This window comes from Phyllobates terribilis, unplaced genomic scaffold, assembly GCF_046119375.1.
Source record: "Phyllobates terribilis strain yellow unplaced genomic scaffold, ASM4611937v1 Scaffold_3__8_contigs__length_932513732, whole genome shotgun sequence".
Taxonomy (NCBI): domain Eukaryota; kingdom Metazoa; phylum Chordata; class Amphibia; order Anura; family Dendrobatidae; genus Phyllobates; species Phyllobates terribilis.
Window position 1 is genome coordinate 2,426,591 of NW_027362763.1, and position 21,338 is coordinate 2,447,928.

Consider the following 21,338-nt stretch of genomic DNA (forward strand, 5'->3'; position numbering starts at 1 on the left):
AAGCTGTTGACCCAGGTTCGATTCCTGGCCAACGCATGAATTGTTTTTCACATTTGGTGATGCTTTTAGTCTGTTTTAATTTTTCGTGTTAAGGCTCATGCTCTTCTTTCTTCTTAGAGTTTAGCAACCACGAAAATGAGAAAAAAATTGAAGAGAATATTTCTTAGATTTTTTTCAACTGTTTCATCTAACTGATCTTCTGCTCTTCAGTTGTTGGTTAAATACTTTGTAGGGTTAGTCTCCAATACGAAAGCAATGTCAGGGTGGGCATTGGTGTTATGCTGGTGGGTGTAGTTGCTTTTAAAACAATAGGCTATAGTTTAATTCTTGAAGAACTCATTGTTTTTTTGCATTTGGTGGTGTTTGGAATCTTTTTCACTTTCTGTGCTAAGGCTTATGCTTTTATTTCTTTCTTGGTAACACTTTAGGTACCTTAGTGGGCAGAAAGCAAAGCTAATTGAGAGAATTTGTAGGCAGAGGTGGAAAAGCTACATAACTGATTCCAAAAACTCCTCTGTCTTTAGAGTTAGTGTTAAAAATGCCAAAAATGGCAGAGGTCTTTAGGGGGAATTTGGTGCTGCTGTTGACTCTTTGTAATCTGTTTGAGCTAAGGCTCATAGTGTACTTTCTTTCTTGGTAAGAGTTTAGTTACCTTATTGTCAAAAAAGTGAAACTAATTGAGAGAATTGTAAGAATTGGTGGAAAAGCTCCATAGCTGATTCACAAGAATTCATCTTTGAGTTTTGGACAATGCTTTGCCTTGTTTTTAAACTTTTTAGTAATTGGCTCTTTCAAGACATATTCAGTCCTCCTTTTTCTAAGTAAAACTTTAGCAGATTTAACGGCCATAATCCCAAACCAGTCAAGCTGGTTCATGCATTGGTGGTATAGTGGTGAGCATAGCTGCTTCCCAAGCAGTTGACCCGGGTTCGATTCCCGGCCAATGCAATACTTATGTAGTTTTATTTCTGGCATATCATACATTTTACAAACTATTTTGTAATGTTAGTGCAGAAAATGTAAAAAAAAAAGCTGATCCTGTAAGCATTGGTGGTATAGTGGTGAGCATAGCTGCCTTCCAAGCAGTTGACCCGGGTTCGATTCCTTGCCAATGCAAAACATGGGTGTGTTTTTTTTTCAGGCACGTCATAATTTTTACTAACAATTTTGTAGGGTTAGTGCAGAAAATGTGAAAAAAATGCTGGGTACCTTAAGCATTTTTGGTATAGTGGTGAGCAAACCTGCCTTCCAAGCAGTTGACCTGCGATTGATTCCTGGTCAATGCAATACTTATGTGGGTTTTTTTTTTCCTGGCACGTCTTACTTTTTACTAATAATTTTGTATTGTTAGTGCAGAAAATGTAAGAAAAAAACATGGCTTCTGTAAGTGTTGGTGGTATAGTGGTGAGCATAACTGCCTTCCAAGCTGTTGACCCAGGTTCGATTCCTGGCCAACGCATGAATTGTTTTTCACATTTGGTGATGCTTTTAGTCTGTTTTAATTTTTCGTGTTAAGGCTCATGCTCTTCTTTCTTCTTAGAGTTTAGCAACCACGAAAATGAGAAAAAAATTGAAGAGAATATTTCTTAGATTTTTTTCAACTGTTTCATCTAACTGATCTTCTGCTCTTCAGTTGTTGATTAAATACTTTGTAGGGTTAGTCTCCAATACGAAAGCAATGTCAGGGTGGGCATTGGTGTTATGCTGGTGGGTGTAGTTGCTTTTAAAACAATAGGCTATAGTTTAATTCTTGAAGAACTCATTGTTTTTTTTGCATTTGGTGGTGTTTGGAATCTTTTTCACTTTCTGTGCTAAGGCTTATGCTTTTATTTCTTTCTTGGTAACACTTTAGCTACCTTAGTGGGCAGAAAGCAAAGCTAATTGAGAGAATTTGTAGGCAGAGGTGGAAAAGCTACATAACTGATTCCAAAAACTCCTCTGTCTTTAGAGTTAGTGTTAAAAATGCCAAAAATGGCACAGGTCTTTAGGGGGAATTTGGTGCTGCTGTTGACTCTTTGTAATCTGTTTGAGCTAAGGCTCATAGTGTACTTTCTTTCTTGGTAAGAGTTTAGTTACCTTATTGTCAAAAAAGTGAAACTAATTGAGAGAATTGTAAGAATTGGTGGAAAAGCTCCATAGCTGATTCACAAGAATTCATCTTTGAGTTTTGGACAATGCTTTGCCTTGTTTTTAAACTTTTTAGTAATTGGCTCTTTCAAGACATATTCAGTCCTCCTTTTTCTAAGTAAAACTTTAGCAGATTTAACGGCCATAATCCCAAACCAGTCAAGTTGGTTCATGCATTGGTGGTATAGTGGTGAGCATAGCTGCTTCCCAAGCAGTTGACCCGGGTTCGATTCCCGGCCAATGCAATACTTATGTAGTTTTATTTCTGGCATATCATACATTTTACAAACTATTTTGTAATGTTAGTGCAGAAAATGTAAAAAAAAAAGCTGATCCTGTAAGCATTGGTGGTATAGTGGTGAGCATAGCTGTCTTCCAAGCAGTTGACCCGGGTTCGATTCCCGGCCAATGCAAAACATGGGTGTGTTTTTTATTCAGGCACGTCATAATTTTCACTAACAATTTTGTAGGGTTAGTGCAGAAAATGTGAAAAAAATGCTGGGTACCTTAAGCATTTTTGGTATAGTGGTGAGCAAACCTGCCTTCCAAGCAGTTGACCTGCGATTGATTCCTGGTCAATGCAATACTTATGTGGGTTTTTTTTTTCCTGGCACGTCTTACTTTTTACTAATAATTTTGTATTGTTAGTGCAGAAAATGTAAGAAAAAAAATGGCTTCTGTAAGTGTTGGTGGTATAGTGGTGAGCATAGCTGCCTTCCAAGCTGTTCACCCAGGTTCGATTACTGGCCAACGCATGAATTGTTTTTCACATTTGGTGATGCTTTTAGTCTGTTTTAATTTTTCGTGTTAAGGCTCATGCTCTTCTTTCTTCTTAGAGTTTAGCAACCACGAAAATGAGAAAAATATTGAAGAGAATATTTCTTTGATTTTTTTCAACTGTCTCATCTAACTGATCTTCTGCTCTTCAGTTGTTGATTAAATACTTTGTAGGGTTAGTCTCCAATATGAAAGCAATGTCAGGGTTGGCATTGGTGTTATGCTGGTGGGTGTAGTTGCTTTTAAAACAATAGGCCATAGTTTAATTCTTGAAGAACTCATGTTTTTTTTCCATTTGGTGGTGTTTGGAATCTTTTTCACTTTCTGTACTAAGGCTTATGCTTTTATTTCTTTCTTGGTAACACTTTAGCTACCTTAGTGGGCAGAAAGCAAAGCTAATTGAGAGAATTTGTAGGCAGAGGTGGAAAAGCTACATAACCGATTCCAAAAACTCCTCTGTCTTTAGTGTTAGTGTTAAAAATGCCAAAAATGGCAGAGGTCTTTAGGGGGAATTTGGTGCTGCTGTTGACTCTTTGTAATCTGTTTGAGCTAAGGCTCATAGTGTACTTTCTTTCTTGGTAAGAGTTTAGTTACCTTATTGCAAAAAAGTGAAACTAATTGAGAGAATTGTAAGAATTGGTGGAAAAGCTCCATAGCTGATTCACAAGAATTCATCTTTGAGTTTTGGACAATGCTTTGCCTTGTTTTTAAACTTTTTAGTAATTGGCTCTTTCAAGACATATTCAGTCCTCCTTTTTCTAAGTAAAACTTTAGCAGATTTAACGGCCATAATCCCAAACCAGTCAAGCTGGTTCATGCATTGGTGGTATAGTGGTGAGCATAGCTGCTTCCCAAGCAGTTGACCCGGGTTCGATACCCGGCCAATGCAATACTTATGTAGTTTTATTTCTGGCATATCATACATTTTACAAACTATTTTGTAATGTTAGTGCAGAAAATGTAAAAAAAAAAGCTGATCCTGTAAGCATTGGTGGTATAGTGGTGAGCATAGCTGCCTTCCAAGCAGTTGACCCGGGTTCGATTCCCAGCCAATGCAAAACATGGGTGTGTTTTTTATTCAGGCACGTCATAATTTTTACTAACAATTTTGTAGGGTTAGTGCAGAAAATGTGAAAAAAATGCTGGGTACCTTAAGCATTTTTGGTATAGTGGTGAGCAAACCTGCCTTCCAAGCAGTTGACCTGCGATTGATTCCTGGTCAATGCAATACTTATGTGGGTTTTTTTTTTCCTGGCACGTCTTACTTTTTACTAATAATTTTGTATTGTTAGTGCAGAAAATGTAAGAAAAAAAATGGCTTCTGTAAGTGTTGGTGGTATAGTGGTGAGCATAGCTGCCTTCCAAGCTGTTCACCCAGGTTCGATTCCTGGCCAACGCATGAATTGTTTTTCACATTTGGTGATGCTTTTAGTCTGTTTTAATTTTTCGTGTTAAGGCTCATGCTCTTCTTTCTTCTTAGAGTTTAGCAACCACGAAAATGAGAAAAATATTGAAGAGAATATTTCTTCGATTTTTTTCAACTGTCTCATCTAACTGATCTTCTGCTCTTCAGTTGTTGATTAAATACTTTGTAGGGTTAGTCTCCAATACGAAAGCAATGTCAGGGTTGGCATTGGTGTTATGCTGGTGGGTGTAGTTGCTTTTAAAACAATAGGCCATAGTTTAATTCTTGAAGAACTCATGTTTTTTTTCCATTTGGTGGTGTTTGGAATCTTTTTCACTTTCTGTGCTAAGGCTTATGCTTTTATTTCTTTCTTGGTAACACTTTAGCTACCTTAGTGGGCAGAAAGCAAAGCTAATTGAGAGAATTTGTAGGCAGAGGTGGAAAAGCTACATAACCGATTCCAAAAACTCCTCTGTCTTTAGAGTTAGTGTTAAAAATGCCAAAAATGGCAGAGGTGTTTAGGGGGAATTTGGTGCTGCTGTTGACTCTTTGTAATCTGTTTGAGCTAAGGCTCATAGTGTACTTTCTTTCTTGGTAAGAGTTTAGTTACCTTATTGTCAAAAAAGTGAAACTAATTGAGAGAATTGTAAGAATTGGTGGAAAAGCTCCATAGCTGATTCACAAGAATTCATCTTTGAGTTTTGGACAATGCTTTGCCTTGTTTTTAAACTCTTTAGTAATTGGCTCTTTCAAGACATATTCAGTCCTCCTTTTTCTAAGTAAAACTTTAGCAGATTTAACGGCCATAATCCCAAACCAGTCAAGTTGGTTCATGCATTGGTGGTATAGTGGTGAGCATAGCTGCTTCCCAAGCAGTTGACCCGGGTTCGATTCCCGGCCAATGCAATACTTATGTAGTTTTATTTCTGGCATATCATACATTTTACAAACTATTTTGTAATGTTAGTGCAGAAAATGTAAAAAAAAAAGCTGATCCTGTAAGCATTGGTGGTACAGTGATGAGCATAGCTGTCTTCCAAGCAGTTGACCCGGGTTCGATTCCCGGCCAATGCAAAACATGGGTGTGTTTTTTTTTCAGGCACGTCATAATTTTTACTAACAATTTTGTAGGGTTAGTGCAGAAAATGTGAAAAAAATGCTGGGTACCTTAAGCATTTTTGGTATAGTGGTGAGCAAACCTGCCTTCCAAGCAGTTGACCTGCGATTGATTCCTGGTCAATGCAATACTTATGTGGGTTTTTTTTTTCCTGGCACGTCTTACTTTTTACTAATAATTTTGTATTGTTAGTGCAGAAAATGTAAGAAAAAAACATGGCTTCTGTAAGTGTTGGTGGTATAGTGGTGAGCATAGCTGCCTTCCAAGCTGTTGACCCAGGTTCGATTCCTGGCCAACGCATGAATTGTTTTTCACATTTGGTGATGCTTTTAGTCTGTTTTAATTTTTCGTGTTAAGGCTCATGCTCTTCTTTCTTCTTAGAGTTTAGCAACCACGAAAATGAGAAAAAAATTGAAGAGAATATTTCTTAGATTTTTTTCAACTGTTTCATCTAACTGATCTTCTGCTCTTCAGTTGTTGGTTAAATACTTTGTAGGGTTAGTCTCCAATACGAAAGCAATGTCAGGGTGGGCATTGGTGTTATGCTGGTGGGTGTAGTTGCTTTTAAAACAATAGGCTATAGTTTAATTCTTGAAGAACTCATTGTTTTTTTGCATTTGGTGGTGTTTGGAATCTTTTTCACTTTCTGTGCTAAGGCTTATGCTTTTATTTCTTTCTTGGTAACACTTTAGGTACCTTAGTGGGCAGAAAGCAAAGCTAATTGAGAGAATTTGTAGGCAGAGGTGGAAAAGCTACATAACTGATTCCAAAAACTCCTCTGTCTTTAGAGTTAGTGTTAAAAATGCCAAAAATGGCAGCAGTCTTTAGGGGGAATTTGGTGCTGCTGTTGACTCTTTGTAATCTGTTTGAGCTAAGGCTCATAGTGTACTTTCTTTCTTGGTAAGAGTTTAGTTACCTTATTGTCAAAAAAGTGAAACTAATTGAGAGAATTGTAAGAATTGGTGGAAAAGCTCCATAGCTGATTCACAAGAATTCATCTTTGAGTTTTGGACAATGCTTTGCCTTGTTTTTAAACTTTTTAGTAATTGGCTCTTTCAAGACATATTCAGTCCTCCTTTTTCTAAGTAAAACTTTAGCAGATTTAACGGCCATAATCCCAAACCAGTCAAGCTGGTTCATGCATTGGTGGTATAGTGGTGAGCATAGCTGCTTCCCAAGCAGTTGACCCGGGTTCGATTCCCGGCCAATGCAATACTTATGTAGTTTTATTTCTGGCATATCATACATTTTACAAACTATTTTGTAATGTTAGTGCAGAAAATGTAAAAAAAAAAGCTGATCCTGTAAGCATTGGTGGTATAGTGGTGAGCATAGCTGCCTTCCAAGCAGTTGACCCGGGTTCGATTCCTTGCCAATGCAAAACATGGGTGTGTTTTTTTTTCAGGCACGTCATAATTTTTACTAACAATTTTGTAGGGTTAGTGCAGAAAATGTGAAAAAAATGCTGGGTACCTTAAGCATTTTTGGTATAGTGGTGAGCAAACCTGCCTTCCAAGCAGTTGACCTGCGATTGATTCCTGGTCAATGCAATACTTATGTGGGTTTTTTTTTTCCTGGCACGTCTTACTTTTTACTAATAATTTTGTATTGTTAGTGCAGAAAATGTAAGAAAAAAACATGGCTTCTGTAAGTGTTGGTGGTATAGTGGTGAGCATAACTGCCTTCCAAGCTGTTGACCCAGGTTCGATTCCTGGCCAACGCATGAATTGTTTTTCACATTTGGTGATGCTTTTAGTCTGTTTTAATTTTTCGTGTTAAGGCTCATGCTCTTCTTTCTTCTTAGAGTTTAGCAACCACGAAAATGAGAAAAAAATTGAAGAGAATATTTCTTAGATTTTTTTCAACTGTTTCATCTAACTGATCTTCTGCTCTTCAGTTGTTGATTAAATACTTTGTAGGGTTAGTCTCCAATACGAAAGCAATGTCAGGGTGGGCATTGGTGTTATGCTGGTGGGTGTAGTTGCTTTTAAAACAATAGGCTATAGTTTAATTCTTGAAGAACTCATTGTTTTTTTGCATTTGGTGGTGTTTGGAATCTTTTTCACTTTCTGTGCTAAGGCTTATGCTTTTATTTCTTTCTTGGTAACACTTTAGCTACCTTAGTGGGCAGAAAGCAAAGCTAATTGAGAGAATTTGTAGGCAGAGGTGGAAAAGCTACATAACTGATTCCAAAAACTCCTCTGTCTTTAGAGTTAGTGTTAAAAATGCCAAAAATGGCAGAGGTCTTTAGGGGGAATTTGGTGCTGCTGTTGACTCTTTGTAATCTGTTTGAGCTAAGGCTCATAGTGTACTTTCTTTCTTGGTAAGAGTTTAGTTACCTTATTGTCAAAAAAGTGAAACTAATTGAGAGAATTGTAAGAATTGGTGGAAAAGCTCCATAGCTGATTCACAAGAATTCATCTTTGAGTTTTGGACAATGCTTTGCCTTGTTTTTAAACTTTTTAGTAATTGGCTCTTTCAAGACATATTCAGTCCTCCTTTTTCTAAGTAAAACTTTAGCAGATTTAACGGCCATAATCCCAAACCAGTCAAGTTGGTTCATGCATTGGTGGTATAGTGGTGAGCATAGCTGCTTCCCAAGCAGTTGACCCGGGTTCGATTCCCGGTAAATGCAATACTTATGTAGTTTTATTTCTGGCATATCATACATTTTACAAACTATTTTGTAATGTTAGTGCAGAAAATGTAAAAAAAAAAGCTGATCCTGTAAGCATTGGTGGTACAGTGATGAGCATAGCTGTCTTCCAAGCAGTTGACCCGGGTTCGATTCCCGGCCAATGCAAAACATGGGTGTGTTTTTTTTTCAGGCACGTCATAATTTTTACTAACAATTTTGTAGGGTTAGTGCAGAAAATGTGAAAAAAATGCTGGGTACCTTAAGCATTTTTGGTATAGTGGTGAGCAAACCTGCCTTCCAAGCAGTTGACCTGCGATTGATTCCTGGTCAATGCAATACTTATGTGGGTTTTTTTTTTCCTGGCACGTCTTACTTTTTACTAATAATTTTGTATTGTTAGTGCAGAAAAGGTAAGAAAAAAACATGGCTTCTGTAAGTGTTGGTGGTATAGTGGTGAGCATAGCTGCCTTCCAAGCTGTTGACCCAGGTTCGATTCCTGGCCGACGCATGAATTGTTTTTCACATTTGGTGATGCTTTTAGTCTGTTTTAATTTTTCGTGTTAAGGCTCATGCTCTTCTTTCTTCTTAGAGTTTAGCAACCACAAAAATGAGAAAAAAATTGAAGAGAATATTTCTTAGATTTTTTTCAACTGTTTCATCTAACTGATCTTCTGCTCTTCAGTTGTTGGTTAAATACTTTGTAGGGTTAGTCTCCAATACGAAAGCAATGTCAGGGTGGGCATTGGTGTTATGCTGGTGGGTGTAGTTGCTTTTAAAACAATAGGCTATAGTTTAATTCTTGAAGAACTCATTGTTTTTTTGCATTTGGTGGTGTTTGGAATCTTTTTCACTTTCTGTGCTAAGGCTTATGCTTTTATTTCTTTCTTGGTAACACTTTAGGTACCTTAGTGGGCAGAAAGCAAAGCTAATTGAGAGAATTTGTAGGCAGAGGTGGAAAAGCTACATAACTGATTCCAAAAACTCCTCTGTCTTTAGAGTTAGTGTTAAAAATGCCAAAAATGGCAGCGGTCTTTAGGGGGAATTTGGTGCTGCTGTTGACTCTTTGTAATCTGTTTGAGTTAAGGCTCATAGTTTACTTTCTTTCTTGGTAAGAGTTTAGTTACCTTATTGTCAAAAAAGTGAAACTAATTGAGAGAATTGTAAGAATTGGTGGAAAAACTCCATAGCTGATTCACAAGAATTCATCTTTGAGTTTTGGACAATGCTTTGCCTTGTTTTTAAACTTTTTAGTAATTGGCTCTTTCAAGACATATTCAGTCCTCCTTTTTCTAAGTAAAACTTTAGCAGATTTAACGGCCATAATCCCAAACCAGTCAAGCTGGTTCATGCATTGGTGGTATAGTGGTGAGCATAGCTGCTTCCCAAGCAGTTGACCCGGGTTCGATTCCCGGCCAATGCAATACTTATGTAGTTTTTTTTCTGGCATATCATACATTTTACAAACTATTTTGTAATGTTAGTGCAGAAAATGTAAAAAAAAAAGCTGATCCTGTAAGCATTGGTGGTATAGTGGTGAGCATAGCTGCCTTCCAAGCAGTTGACCCGGGTTCGATTCCCGGCCAATGCCAAACATGGGTGTGTTTTTTTTTCAGGCACGTCATAATTTTTACTAACAATTTTGTAGGGTTAGTGCAGAAAATGTGAAAAAAATGCTGGGTACCTTAAGCATTTTTGGTATAGTGGTGAGCAAACCTGCCTTCCAAGCAGTTGACCTGCGATTGATTCCTGGTCAATGCAATACTTATGTGGGTTTTTTTTTTCCTGGCACGTCTTACTTTTTACTAATAATTTTGTATTGTTAGTGCAGAAAATGTAAGAAAAAAACATGGCTTCTGTAAGTGTTGGTGGTATAGTGGTGAGCATAGCTGCCTTCCAAGCTGTTCACCCAGGTTTGATTCCTGGCCAACGCATGAATTGTTTTTCACATTTGGTGATGCTTTTAGTCTGTTTTAATTTTTCGTGTTAAGGCTCATGCTCTTCTTTCTTCTTAGAGTTTAGCAACCACGAAAATGAGAAAAATATTGAAGAGAATATTTCTTCGATTTTTTTCAACTGTCTCATCTAACTGATCTTCTGCTCTTCAGTTGTTGATTAAATACTTTGTAGGGTTAGTCTCCAATACGAAAGCAATGTGAGGGTTGGCATTGGTGTTATGCTGGTGGGTGTAGTTGCTTTTAAAACAATAGGCCATAGTTTAATTCTTGAAGAACTCATTGTTTTTTTGCATTTGGTGGTGTTTGGAATCTTTTTCACTTTCTGTGCTAAGGCTTATGCTTTTATTTCTTTCTTGGTAACACTTTAGCTACCTTAGTGGGCAGAAAGCAAAGCTAATTGAGAGAATTTGTAGGCAGAGGTGGAAAAGCTACATAACTGATTCCAAAAACTCCTCTGTCTTTAGAGTTAGTGTTAAAAATGCCCAAAATGGCAGAGGTCTTTAGGGGGAATTTGGTGTTGCTTTTGACTCTTTGTAATCTGTTTGAGCTAAGGCTCATAGTGTACTTTCTTTCTTGGTAAGAGTTTAGTTAGCTTATTGCAAAAAAGTGAAAATAATTGAGAGAATTGTAAAAATTGGTGGAAAAGCTCCATAGCTGATTCACAAGAATTCATCTTTGAGTTTTGGACAAAGCTTTTCCTTGTTTTTAAACTTTTTAGTAATTGGCTCTTTCAAGACATATTCAGTCCTCATTTTTTTAAGTAAAACTTTAGCAGATTTAACAGCCATAATCCCAAACCAGTCAAGTCGGTTCATGCATTGGTGGTATAGTGGTGAGCATAGCTGCTTCCCAAGCAGTTGACCCGGATTCTATTCCCGGCCAATGCAATACTTATGTAGTTTTATTTCTGGCATATCATACATTTTACAAACTATTTTGTAATGTTAGTGCAGAAAATGTAAAAAAAAAAGCTGATCCTGTAAGCACTGGTGGTATAGTGGTGAGCTTAGCTGCCTTCCAAGCAGTTGACCCGGGTTCGATTCCCAGCCAATGCAAAACATGGGTGTGTTTTTTTTTCAGGCACGTCATAATTTTTACTAACAATTTTGTAGGGTTAGTGCAGAAAATGTGAAAAAAATGCTGGGTACCTTAAGCATTTTTGGTATAGTGGTGAGCAAACCTGCCTTCCAAGCAGTTGACCTGCGATTGATTCCTGGTCAATGCAATACTTATGTGGGTTTTTTTTTTCCTGGCACGTCTTACTTTTTACTAATAATTTTGTATTGTTAGTGCAGAAAATGTAAGAAAAAAACATGGCTTCTGTAAGTGTTGGTGGTATAGTGGTGAGCATAGCTGCCTTCCAAGCTGTTGACCCAGGTTCGATTCCTGGCCAACGCATGAATTGTTTTTCACATTTGGTGATGCCTTTAGTCTGTTTTAATTTTTCGTGTTAAGGCTCATGCTCTTCTTTCTTCTTAGAGTTTAGCAACCACGAAAATGAGAAAAAAATTGAAGAGAATATTTCTTAGATTTTTTTCAACTGTCTCATGTAACTGATCTTCTGCTCTTCAGTTGTTGATTAAATACTTTGTAGGGTTAGTCTCCAATACGAAAGCAATGTCAGGGTTGGCATTGTTGTTATGCTGGTGGGTGTAGTTGCTTTTAAAACCATAGGCCATAGTTTAATTCTTGAAGAACTCATTGTTTTTTTCCATTTGGTGGTGTTTGGAATCTTTTTCACTTTCTGTGCTAAGGCTTATGCTTTTATTTCTTTCTTGGTAACACTTTAGCTACCTTAGTGGGCAGAAAGCAAAGCTAATTGAGAGAATTTGTAGGCAGAGGTGGAAAAGCTACATAACTGATTCCAAAAACTCCTCTGTCTTTAGAGTTAGTGTTAAAAATGCCAAAAATGGCAGAGGTCTTTAGGGGGAATTTGGTGCTGCTGTTGACTCTTTGTAATCTGTTTGAGCTAAGGCTCATAGTGTACTTTCTTTCTTGGTAAGAGTTTAGTTACCTTATTGTCAAAAAAGTGAAACTAATTGAGAGAATTGTAAGAATTGGTGGAAAAGCTCCATAGCTGATTAACAAGAATTCATCTTTGAGTTTTGGACAATGCTTTGCCTTGTTTTTAAACTTTTTAGTAATTGGCTCTTTCAAGACATATTCAGTCCTCCTTTTTCTAAGTAAAACTTTAGCAGATTTAACGGCCATAATCCCAAACCAGTCAAGTGGGTTCATGCATTGGTGGTATAGTGGTGAGCATAGCTGCTTCCCAAGCAGTTGACCCGGGTTCGATTCCCAGCCAATGCAATACTTATGTAGTTTTATTTCTGGCATATCATACATTTTACAAACTATTTTGTAATGTTAGTGCAGAAAATGTAAAAAAAAAAGCTGATCCTGTAAGCATTGGTGGTATAGTGGTGAGCATAGCTGCCTTCCAAGCAGTTGACCCAGGTTCGATTCCCGGCCAATGCAAAACATGGGTGTATTTTTTTTTCAGGCACGTCATAATTTTTACTAACAATTTTGTAGGGTTAGTGCAGAAAATGTGAAAAAAATGCTGGGTACCTTAAGCATTTTTGGTATAGTGGTGAGCAAACCTGCCTTCCAAGCAGTTGACCTGCGATTGATTCCTGGTCAATGCAATACTTATGTGGGTTTTTTTTTTCCTGGCACGTCTTACTTTTTACTAATAATTTTGTATTGTTAGTGCAGAAAATGTAAGAAAAAAACATGGCTTCTGTAAGTGTTGGTGGTATAGTGGTGAGCATAGCTGCCTTCCAAGCTGTTGACCCAGGTTCGATTCCTGGCCAACACATGAATTGTTTTTCACATTTGGTGATGCTTTTAGTCTGTTTTAATTTTTCGTGTTAAGGCTCATGCTCTTCTTTCTTCTTAGAGTTTAGCAACCACGAAAATGAGAAAAAAATTGAAGAGAATATTTCTTAGATTTTTTTCAACTGTCTCATCTAACTGATCTTCTGCTCTTCAGTTGTTGATTAAATACTTTGTAGGGTTAGTCTCCAATACGAAAGCAATGTCAGGGTGGGCATTGGTGTTATGCTGGTGGGTGTAGTTGCTTTTAAAACAATAGGCTATAGTTTAATTCTTGAAGAACTCATTGTTTTTTTGCATTTGGTGGTGTTTGGAATCTTTTTCACTTTCTGTGCTAAGGCTTATGCTTTTATTTCTTTCTTGGTAACACTTTAGCTACCTTAGTGGGCAGAAAGCAAAGCTAATTGAGAGAATTTGTAGGCAGAGGTGGAAAAGCTACATAACTGATTCCAAAAACTCCTCTGTCTTTAGAGTTAGTGTTAAAAATGCCAAAAATGGCAGAGGTCTTTAGGGGGAATTTGGTGATGGTGCTCACTCTTTGTAGTCTTTTTGAGCTAAGGCTCATAGTGTACTTTCTTTCTTGGTAAGAGTTTAGTTACCTTATTGCAAAAAAGTGAAAATAATTGAGAGAATTGTAAGAATTGGTGGAAAAGCTCCATAGCTGATTGACAAGAATTCATCTTTGAGTTTTGGACAAAGCTTTTCCTTGTTTTTAAACTTTTTAGTAATTGGCTCTTTCAAGACATATTCAGTCCTCCTTTTTTTAAGTAAAACTTTAGCAGATTTAACAGCCATAATCCCAAACCAGTCAAGTTGGTTCATGCATTGGTGGTATAGTGGTGAGCATAGCTGCTTCCCAAGCAGTTGACCCGGATTCTATTCCCGGCCAATGCAATACTTATGTAGTTTTATTTCTGGCATATCATACATTTTACAAACTATTTTGTAATGTTAGTGCAGAAAATGTATAAAAAAAAAGCTGATCCTGTAAACATTGGTGGTATAGTGGTGAGCATAGCTGCCTTCCAAGCAGTTGACCTGGGTTCGATTCCCGGCCAATGCAAAACATGGGTGTGTTTTTTATTCAGACACGTCATAATTTTTACTAACAATTTTGTAGGGTTAGTGCAGAAAATGTGAAAAAAATGCTGGGTACCTTAAGCATTTTTGGTATAGTGGTGAGCAAACCTGCCTTCCAAGCAGTTGACCTGCGATTGATTCCTGGTCAATGCAATACTTATGTGGGTTTTTTTTTTCCTGGCACGTCTTACTTTTTACTAATAATTTTGTATTGTTAGTGCAGAAAATGTAAGAAAAAAACATGGCTTCTGTAAGTGTTGGTGGTATAGTGGTGAGCATAGCTGCCTTCCAAGTAGTTGAACCGGGTTCGATTCCTGGCCAATGCATGAATTGTTTTTCACATTTGGTGATGCTTTTAGTCTGTTTTAATTTTTCGTGTTAAGGCTCATGCTCTTCTTTCTTCTTAGAGTTTAGCAACCACGAAAATGAGAAAAAAATTGAAGAGAATATTTCTTAGATTTTTTTCAACTGTCTCATCTAACTGATCTTCTGCTCTTCAGTTGTTCATTAAATACTTTGTAGGGTTAGTCTCCAATACGAAAGCAATGTCAGGGTTGGCATTGGTGTTATGCTGGTGGGTGTAGTTGCTTTTAAAACAATAGGCCATAGTTTAATTCTTGAAGAACTCATTGTTTTTTTGCATTTGGTGGTGTTTGGACTCTTTTTCACTTTTTGTGCTAAGGCTTATGCTTTTATTTCTTTCTTGGTAACACTTTAGCTACCTTAGTTGGCAAAAAGCAAAGCTAATTGAGAGAATTTGTAGGCATAGGTGGAAAAGCTACACAACTGATTCCAAAAACTCCTCTGTCTTTAGAGTTAGTGTTAAAAATGCCAAAAATGGCAGAGTTCTTTAGGGGTAATTTGGTGCTGGTGCTGACTCTTTGTAATCGTTTTTAGCTAAGGCTCATAGTGTACTTTCTTTCTTGGTAAGAGTTTAGTTACCTTATTGGCAAAAAAGTGAAAATAATTGAGAGAATTGTAAGAATTGGTGGAAAAGCTCCATAGCTGATTCACAAGAATTCATCTTTGAGTTTTGGACAATGCTTTGCCTTGTTTTTAAACTTTTTAGTAATTTGCTCTTTCAAGACTTATTCAGTCCTCCTTTTTTTAAGTAAACTTTAGCAGATTTAACAGCCATAATCCCAAACCAGTCAAGTTGGTTCATGCATTGGTGGTATAGTGGTGAGCATAGCTGCTTCCCAAGCAGTTGACCCGGATTCTATTCCTGGCCAATGCAATACTTATGTAGTTTTATTTCTGGCATATCATACATTTTACAAACTATTTTGTAATGTTAGTGCAGAAAATGTAAAAAAAAAGCTGATCCTGTAAGCATTGGTGGTATAGTGGTGAGCATAGCTGCCTTCCAAGCAGTTGACCCGGGTTCGATTCCCGGCCAATGCAAAACATGGGTGTGTTTTTTTTTCAGGCACGTCATAATTTTTACTAACAATTATGTAGGGTTAGTGCAGAAAATGTGAAAAAAATGCTGGGTACCATAAGCATTTTTGGTATAGTGGTGAGCAAACCTGCCTTCCAAGCAGTTGACCTGCAATTGATTCCTGGTCAATGCAATACTTACGTGGGTTTTTTTTTTCCTGGCACGTCTTACTTTTTACTAATAATTTTGTATTGTTAGTGCAGAAAATGTAAGAAAAAAACATGGCTTCTGTAAGTGCTGGTGGTATAGTGGTGAGCATAGCTGCCTTCCAAGCTGTTGACCCGGGTTCGATTCCTGGCCAACGCATGAATTGTTTTTCACATTTGGTGATGCTTTTAGTCTGTTTTAATTTTTCGTGTTAAGGCTCATGCTCTTCTTTCTTCTTAGAGTTTAGCAACCACGAAAATGAGAAAAAAATTGAAGAGAATATTTCTTAGATTTTTTTCAACTGTCTCATCTAACTGATCTTCTGCTCTTCAGTTGTTGATTAAATACTTTGTAGGGTTAGTCTCCAATACGAAAGCAATGTCAGGGTTGGCATTGGTGTTATGCTGGTGGGTGCAGTTGCTTTTAAAACAATAGGCCATAGTTTAATTCTTGAAGAACTCATTGTTTTTTTCCATTTGGTGGTGTTTGGAATCTTTTTCACTTTCTGTGCTAAGGCTTATGCTTTTATTTCTTTCTTGGTAACACTTTAGCTACCTTAGTGGGCAGAAAGCAAAGCTAATTGAGAGAATTTGTAGGCAGAGGTGGAAAAGCTACATAACTGATTCCAAAAACTCCTCTGTCTTTAGAGTTAGTGTTAAAAATGCCAAAAATGGCAGAGGTCTTTAGGGGGAATTTGGTGCTGCTGTTGACTCTTTGTAATCTGTTTGAGCTAAGGCTCATAGTGTACTTTCTTTCTTGGTAAGAGTTTAGTTACCTTATTGTCAAAAAAGTGAAACTAATTGAGAGAATTGTAAGAATTGGTGGAAAAGCTCCATAGCTGATTAACAAGAATTCATCTTTGAGTTTTGGACAATGCTTTGCCTTGTTTTTAAACTTTTTAGTAATTGGCTCTTTCAAGACATATTCAGTCCTCCTTTTTCTAAGTAAAACTTTAGCAGATTTAACAGCCATAATCCCAAACCAGTCAAGTGGGTTCATGCATTGGTGGTATAGTGGTGAGCATAGCTGCTTCCCAAGCAGTTGACCCGGGTTCGATTCCCAGCCAATGCAATACTTATGTAGTTTTATTTCTGGCATATCATACATTTTACAAACTATTTTGTAATGTTAGTGCAGAAAATGTAAAAAAAAAAGCTGATCCTGTAGGCATTGGTGGTATAGTGGTGAGCATAGCTGCCTTCCAAGCAGTTGACCCGGGTTCGATTCCCGGCCAATGCAAAACATGGGTGTATTTTTTTTTCAGGCACGTCATAATTTTTACTAACAATTTTGTAGGGTTAGTGCAGAAAATGTGAAAAAAATGCTGGGTACCTTAAGCATTTTTGGTATAGTGGTGAGCAAACCTGCCTTCCAAGCAGTTGACCTGCGATTGATTCCTGGTCAATGCAATACTTATGTGGGTTTTTTTTTTCCTGGCACGTCTTACTTTTTACTAATAATTTTGTATTGTTAGTGCAGAAAATGTAAGAAAAAAACATGGCTTCTGTAAGTGTTGGTGGTATAGTGGTGAGCATAGCTGCCTTCCAAGCTGTTGACCCAGGTTCGATTCCTGGCCAACGCATGAATTGTTCTTCACATTTGGTGATGCTTTTAGTCTGTTTTAATTTTTCGTGTTAAGGCTCATGCTCTTCTTTCTTCTTAGAGTTTAGCAACCACGAAAATGAGAAAAAAATTGAAGAGAATATTTCTTAGATTTTTTTCAACTGTCTCATCTAACTGATCTTCTGCTCTTCAGTTGTTGATTAAATACTTTGTAGGGTTAGTCTCCAATACGAAAGCAATGTCAGGGTGGGCATTGGTGTTATGCTGGTGGGTGTAGTTGCTTTTAAAACAATAGGCTATAGTTTAATTCTTGAAGAACTCATTGTTTTTTTGCATTTGGTGGTGTTTGGAATCTTTTTCACTTTCTGTGCTAAGGATTATGCTTTTATTTCTTTCTTGGTAACACTTTAGCTACCTTAGTGGGCAGAAAGCAAAGCTAATTGAGAGAATTTGTAGGCAGAGGTGGAAAAGCTACATAACTGATTCCAAAAACTCCTCTGTCTTTAGAGTTAGTGTTAAAAATGCCAAAAATGGCAGAGGTGTTTAGGGGGAATTTGGTGCTGCTGTTGACTCTTTGTAATCTGTTTGAGCTAAGGCTCATAGTGTACTTTGTTTCTTGGTAAGAGTTTAGTTACCTTATTGTCAAAAAAGTGAAACTAATTGAGAGAATTGTAAGAATTGGTGGAAAAGCTCCATAGCTGATTCACAAGAATTCATCTTTGAGTTTTGGACAATGCTTTGCCTTGTTTTTAAACTTTTTAGTAATTGGCTCTTTCAAGACATATTCAGTCCTCCTTTTTCTAAGTAAAACTTTAGCAGATTTAACGGCCATAATCCCAAACCAGTCAAGTTGGTTCATGCATCGGTGGTATAGTGGTGAGCATAGCTGCTTCCCAAGCAGTTGACCCTGATTCTATTCCCGGCCAATGCAATACTTATGTAGTTTTATTTCTGGCATATCATACATTTTACAAACTATTTTGTAATGTTAGTGCAGAAAATGTATAAAAAAAAAGCTGATCCTGTAAACATTGGTGGTATAGTGGTGAGCATATCTGCCTTCCAAGCAGTTGACCCGGGTTCGATTCCCGGCCAATGCAAAACATGGGTGTGTTGTTTATTCAGGCACGTCATAATTTTTACTAACAATTTTGTAGGGTTAGTGCAGAAAATGTGAAAAAAATGCTGGGTACCTTAAGCATTTTTGGTATAGTGGTGAGCAAACCTGCCTTCCAAGCAGTTGACCTGTGATTGATTCCTGGTCAATGCAATACTTATGTGGGTTTTTTTTTTCCTGGCACGTCTTACTTTTTACTAATAATTTTGTATTGTTAGTGCAGAAAATGTAAGAAAAAAACATGTCTTCTGTAAGTGTTGGTGGTATAGTGATGAGCATAGCTGCCTTCCAAGCTGTTGACCCAGGTTCGATTCCTGGCCAACGCATGAATTGTTTTTCACATTTGGTGATGCTTTTAGTCTGTTTTAATTTTTCGTGTTAAGGCTCATGCTCTTCTTTCTTCTTAGAGTTTAGCAACCACGAAAATGAGAAAAAAATTGAAGAGAATATTTCTTAGATTTTTTTCAACTGTCTCATCTAACTGATCTTCTGCTCTTCAGTTGTTGATTAAATACTTTGTAGGGTTAGTCTCCAATACGAAAGCAATGTCAGGGTGGGCATTGGTGTTATGCTGGTGGGTGTAGTTGCTTTTAAAACAATAGGCTATAGTTTAATTCTTGAAGAACTCATTGTTTTTTTGCATTTGGTGGTGTTTGGAATCTTTTTCACTTTCTGTGCTAAGGCTTATGCTTTTATTTCTTTCTTGGTAACACTTTAGCTACCTTAGTGGGCAGAAAGCAAAGCTAATTGAGAGAATTTGTAGGCAGAGGTGGAAAAGCTACATAACTGATTCCAAAAACTCCTCTGTCTTTAGAGTTAGTGTTAAAAATGCCAAAAATGGCAGAGGTCTTTAGGGGGAATTTGGTGCTGCTTTTGACTCTTTGTAATCTGTTTGAGCTAAGGCTCATAGTGTACTTTCTTTCTTGGTAAGAGTTTAGTTACCTTATTGCAAAAAAGTGAAAATAATTGAGAGAATTGTAAGAATTGGTGGAAAAGCTCCATAGCTGATTCACAAGAATTCATCTTTGAGTTTTGGACAATGCTTTGCCTTGTTTTTAAACTTTTTAGTAATTTGCTCTTTCAAGACTTATTCAGTCCTCCTTTTTTCAAGTAAACTTTAGCAGATTTAACAGCCATAATCCCAAACCAGTCAAGTTGGTTCATGCATTGGTGGTATAGTGGTGAGCATAGCTGCTTCCCAAGCAGTTGACCCGGATTCTATTCCTGGCCAATGCAATACTTATGTAGTTTTATTTCTGGCATATCATACATTTTACAAACTATTTTGTAATGTTAGTGCAGAAAATGTAAAAAAAAAGCTGATCCTGTAAGCATTGGTGGTATAGTGGTGAGCATAGCTGCCTTCCAAGCAGTTGACCCGGGTTCGATTCCCGGCCAATGCAAAACATGGGTGTGTTTTTTTTTCAGGCACGTCATAATTTTTACTAACAATTATGTAGGGTTAGTGCAGAAAATGTGAAAAAAATGCTGGGTACCATAAGCATTTTTGGTATAGTGGTGAGCAAACCTGCCTTCCAAGCAGTTGACCTGCAATTGATTCCTGGTCAATGCAATACTTACGTGGGTTTTTTTTTTCCTGGCACGTCTTACTTTTTACTAATAATTTTGTATTGTTAGTGCAGAAAATGTAAGAAAAAAACATGGCTTCTGTAAGTGCTGGTGGTATAGTGGTGAGCATAGCTGCCTTCCAAGCTGTTGACCCGGGTTCGATTCCTGGCCAACGCATGAATTGTTTTTCACATTTGGTGATGCTTTTAGTCTGTTTTAATTTTTCGTGTTAAGGCTCATGCTCTTCTTTCTTCTTAGAGTTTAGCAACCACGAAAATGAGAAAAAAATTGAAGAGAATATTTCTTAGATTTTTTTCAACTGTCTCATCTAACTGATCTTCTGCTCTTCAGTTGTTGATTAAATACTTTGTAGGGTTAGTCTCCAATACGAAAGCAATGTCAGGGTTGGCATTGGTGTTATGCTGGTGGGTGCAGTTGCTTTTAAAACAATAGGCCATAGTTTAATTCTTGAAGAACTCATTGTTTTTTTCCATTTGGTGGTGTTTGGAATCTTTTTCACTTTCTGTGCTAAGGCTTATGCTTTTATTTCTTTCTTGGTAACACTTTAGCTACCTTAGTGGGCAGAAAGCAAAGCTAATTGAGAGAATTTGTAGGCAGAGGTGGAAAAGCTACATAACTGATTCCAAAAACTCCTCTGTCTTTAGAGTTAGTGTTAAAATTGCCAAAAATGGCAGAGGTCTTTAGGGGGAATTTGGTGCTGCTGTTGACTCTTTGTAATCTGTTTGAGCTAAGGCTCATAGTGTACTTTCTTTCTTGGTAAGAGTTTAGTTACCTTATTGTCAAAAAAGTGAAACTAATTGAGAGAATTGTAAGAATTGGTGGAAAAGCTCCATAGCTGATTCACAAGAATTCATCTTTGAGTTTTGGACAAAGCTTTTCCTTGTTTTTAAACTTTTTAGTAATTGGCTCTTTCAAGACATATTCAGTCCTCCTTTTTTTAAGTAAAACTTTAGCAGATTTAACAGCCATAATCCCAAACCAGTCAAGTTGGTTCATGCATTGGTGGTATAGTGGTGAGCATAGCTGCTTCCCAAGCAGTTGACCCGGATTCTATTCATAGCCAATGCAATACTTATGTAGTTTTATTTCTGGCATATCATACATTTTACAAACTATTTTGTAATGTTAGTGCAGAAAATGTAAAAAAAAAGCTGATCCTGTAAGCATTGGTGGTATAGTGGTGAGCATAGCTGCCTTCCAAGCAGTTGACCCGGGTTCGATTCCCGGCCAATGCAAAACATGGGTGTGTTTTTTTTTCAGGCACGTCATAATTTTTACTAACAATTATGTAGGGTTAGTGCAGAAAATGTGAAAAAAATGCTGGGTACCATAAGCATTTTTGGTATAGTGGTGAGCAAACCTGCCTTCCAAGCAGTTGACCTGCAATTGATTCCTGGTCAATGCAATACTTACGTGGGTTTTTTTTTTCCTGGCACGTCTTACTTTTTACTAATAATTTTGTATTGTTAGTGCAGAAAATGTAAGAAAAAAACATGGCTTCTGTAAGTGCTGGTGGTATAGTGGTGAGCATAGCTGCCTTCCA

General features: G+C 37.2%; 20 non-coding genes across 20 annotated transcripts; all 20 read left to right on the plus strand.

Moving 5' to 3' along the window:
* Window positions 1–876: 876 nt before the first annotated feature.
* On the plus strand, window positions 877–948 carry TRNAG-CCC (transfer RNA glycine (anticodon CCC)). Its single transcript has one exon. It is a non-coding gene; the product is annotated as a tRNA-Gly (tRNA).
* A 1,352-nt stretch (window positions 949–2,300) lies between these two features.
* Window positions 2,301–2,372, plus strand: TRNAG-CCC (transfer RNA glycine (anticodon CCC)). Its single transcript has one exon. It is a non-coding gene; the product is annotated as a tRNA-Gly (tRNA).
* Window positions 2,373–2,468: 96 nt separating this feature from the next.
* Window positions 2,469–2,540, plus strand: TRNAG-UCC (transfer RNA glycine (anticodon UCC)). The gene has a single exon. It is a non-coding gene; the product is annotated as a tRNA-Gly (tRNA).
* Window positions 2,541–3,721: 1,181 nt separating this feature from the next.
* Window positions 3,722–3,793, plus strand: TRNAG-CCC (transfer RNA glycine (anticodon CCC)). The gene has a single exon. It is a non-coding gene; the product is annotated as a tRNA-Gly (tRNA).
* A 96-nt stretch (window positions 3,794–3,889) lies between these two features.
* On the plus strand, window positions 3,890–3,961 carry TRNAG-UCC (transfer RNA glycine (anticodon UCC)). Its single transcript has one exon. It is a non-coding gene; the product is annotated as a tRNA-Gly (tRNA).
* A 1,182-nt stretch (window positions 3,962–5,143) lies between these two features.
* Window positions 5,144–5,215, plus strand: TRNAG-CCC (transfer RNA glycine (anticodon CCC)). Its single transcript has one exon. It is a non-coding gene; the product is annotated as a tRNA-Gly (tRNA).
* A 96-nt stretch (window positions 5,216–5,311) lies between these two features.
* Window positions 5,312–5,383, plus strand: TRNAG-UCC (transfer RNA glycine (anticodon UCC)). The gene has a single exon. It is a non-coding gene; the product is annotated as a tRNA-Gly (tRNA).
* Window positions 5,384–6,566: 1,183 nt separating this feature from the next.
* Window positions 6,567–6,638, plus strand: TRNAG-CCC (transfer RNA glycine (anticodon CCC)). Its single transcript has one exon. It is a non-coding gene; the product is annotated as a tRNA-Gly (tRNA).
* Window positions 6,639–7,989: 1,351 nt separating this feature from the next.
* Window positions 7,990–8,061, plus strand: TRNAG-CCC (transfer RNA glycine (anticodon CCC)). The gene has a single exon. It is a non-coding gene; the product is annotated as a tRNA-Gly (tRNA).
* A 96-nt stretch (window positions 8,062–8,157) lies between these two features.
* On the plus strand, window positions 8,158–8,229 carry TRNAG-UCC (transfer RNA glycine (anticodon UCC)). The gene has a single exon. It is a non-coding gene; the product is annotated as a tRNA-Gly (tRNA).
* A 1,183-nt stretch (window positions 8,230–9,412) lies between these two features.
* On the plus strand, window positions 9,413–9,484 carry TRNAG-CCC (transfer RNA glycine (anticodon CCC)). The gene has a single exon. It is a non-coding gene; the product is annotated as a tRNA-Gly (tRNA).
* Window positions 9,485–9,580: 96 nt separating this feature from the next.
* Window positions 9,581–9,652, plus strand: TRNAG-UCC (transfer RNA glycine (anticodon UCC)). The gene has a single exon. It is a non-coding gene; the product is annotated as a tRNA-Gly (tRNA).
* Window positions 9,653–12,257: 2,605 nt separating this feature from the next.
* TRNAG-CCC (transfer RNA glycine (anticodon CCC)) lies at window positions 12,258–12,329 on the plus strand. Its single transcript has one exon. It is a non-coding gene; the product is annotated as a tRNA-Gly (tRNA).
* A 96-nt stretch (window positions 12,330–12,425) lies between these two features.
* Window positions 12,426–12,497, plus strand: TRNAG-UCC (transfer RNA glycine (anticodon UCC)). Its single transcript has one exon. It is a non-coding gene; the product is annotated as a tRNA-Gly (tRNA).
* Window positions 12,498–12,768: 271 nt separating this feature from the next.
* Window positions 12,769–12,840, plus strand: TRNAG-UCC (transfer RNA glycine (anticodon UCC)). Its single transcript has one exon. It is a non-coding gene; the product is annotated as a tRNA-Gly (tRNA).
* A 2,429-nt stretch (window positions 12,841–15,269) lies between these two features.
* TRNAG-UCC (transfer RNA glycine (anticodon UCC)) lies at window positions 15,270–15,341 on the plus strand. The gene has a single exon. It is a non-coding gene; the product is annotated as a tRNA-Gly (tRNA).
* Window positions 15,342–16,524: 1,183 nt separating this feature from the next.
* TRNAG-CCC (transfer RNA glycine (anticodon CCC)) lies at window positions 16,525–16,596 on the plus strand. The gene has a single exon. It is a non-coding gene; the product is annotated as a tRNA-Gly (tRNA).
* Window positions 16,597–16,692: 96 nt separating this feature from the next.
* On the plus strand, window positions 16,693–16,764 carry TRNAG-UCC (transfer RNA glycine (anticodon UCC)). Its single transcript has one exon. It is a non-coding gene; the product is annotated as a tRNA-Gly (tRNA).
* A 2,772-nt stretch (window positions 16,765–19,536) lies between these two features.
* On the plus strand, window positions 19,537–19,608 carry TRNAG-UCC (transfer RNA glycine (anticodon UCC)). The gene has a single exon. It is a non-coding gene; the product is annotated as a tRNA-Gly (tRNA).
* A 1,350-nt stretch (window positions 19,609–20,958) lies between these two features.
* TRNAG-UCC (transfer RNA glycine (anticodon UCC)) lies at window positions 20,959–21,030 on the plus strand. The gene has a single exon. It is a non-coding gene; the product is annotated as a tRNA-Gly (tRNA).
* Window positions 21,031–21,338: the final 308 nt, after the last annotated feature.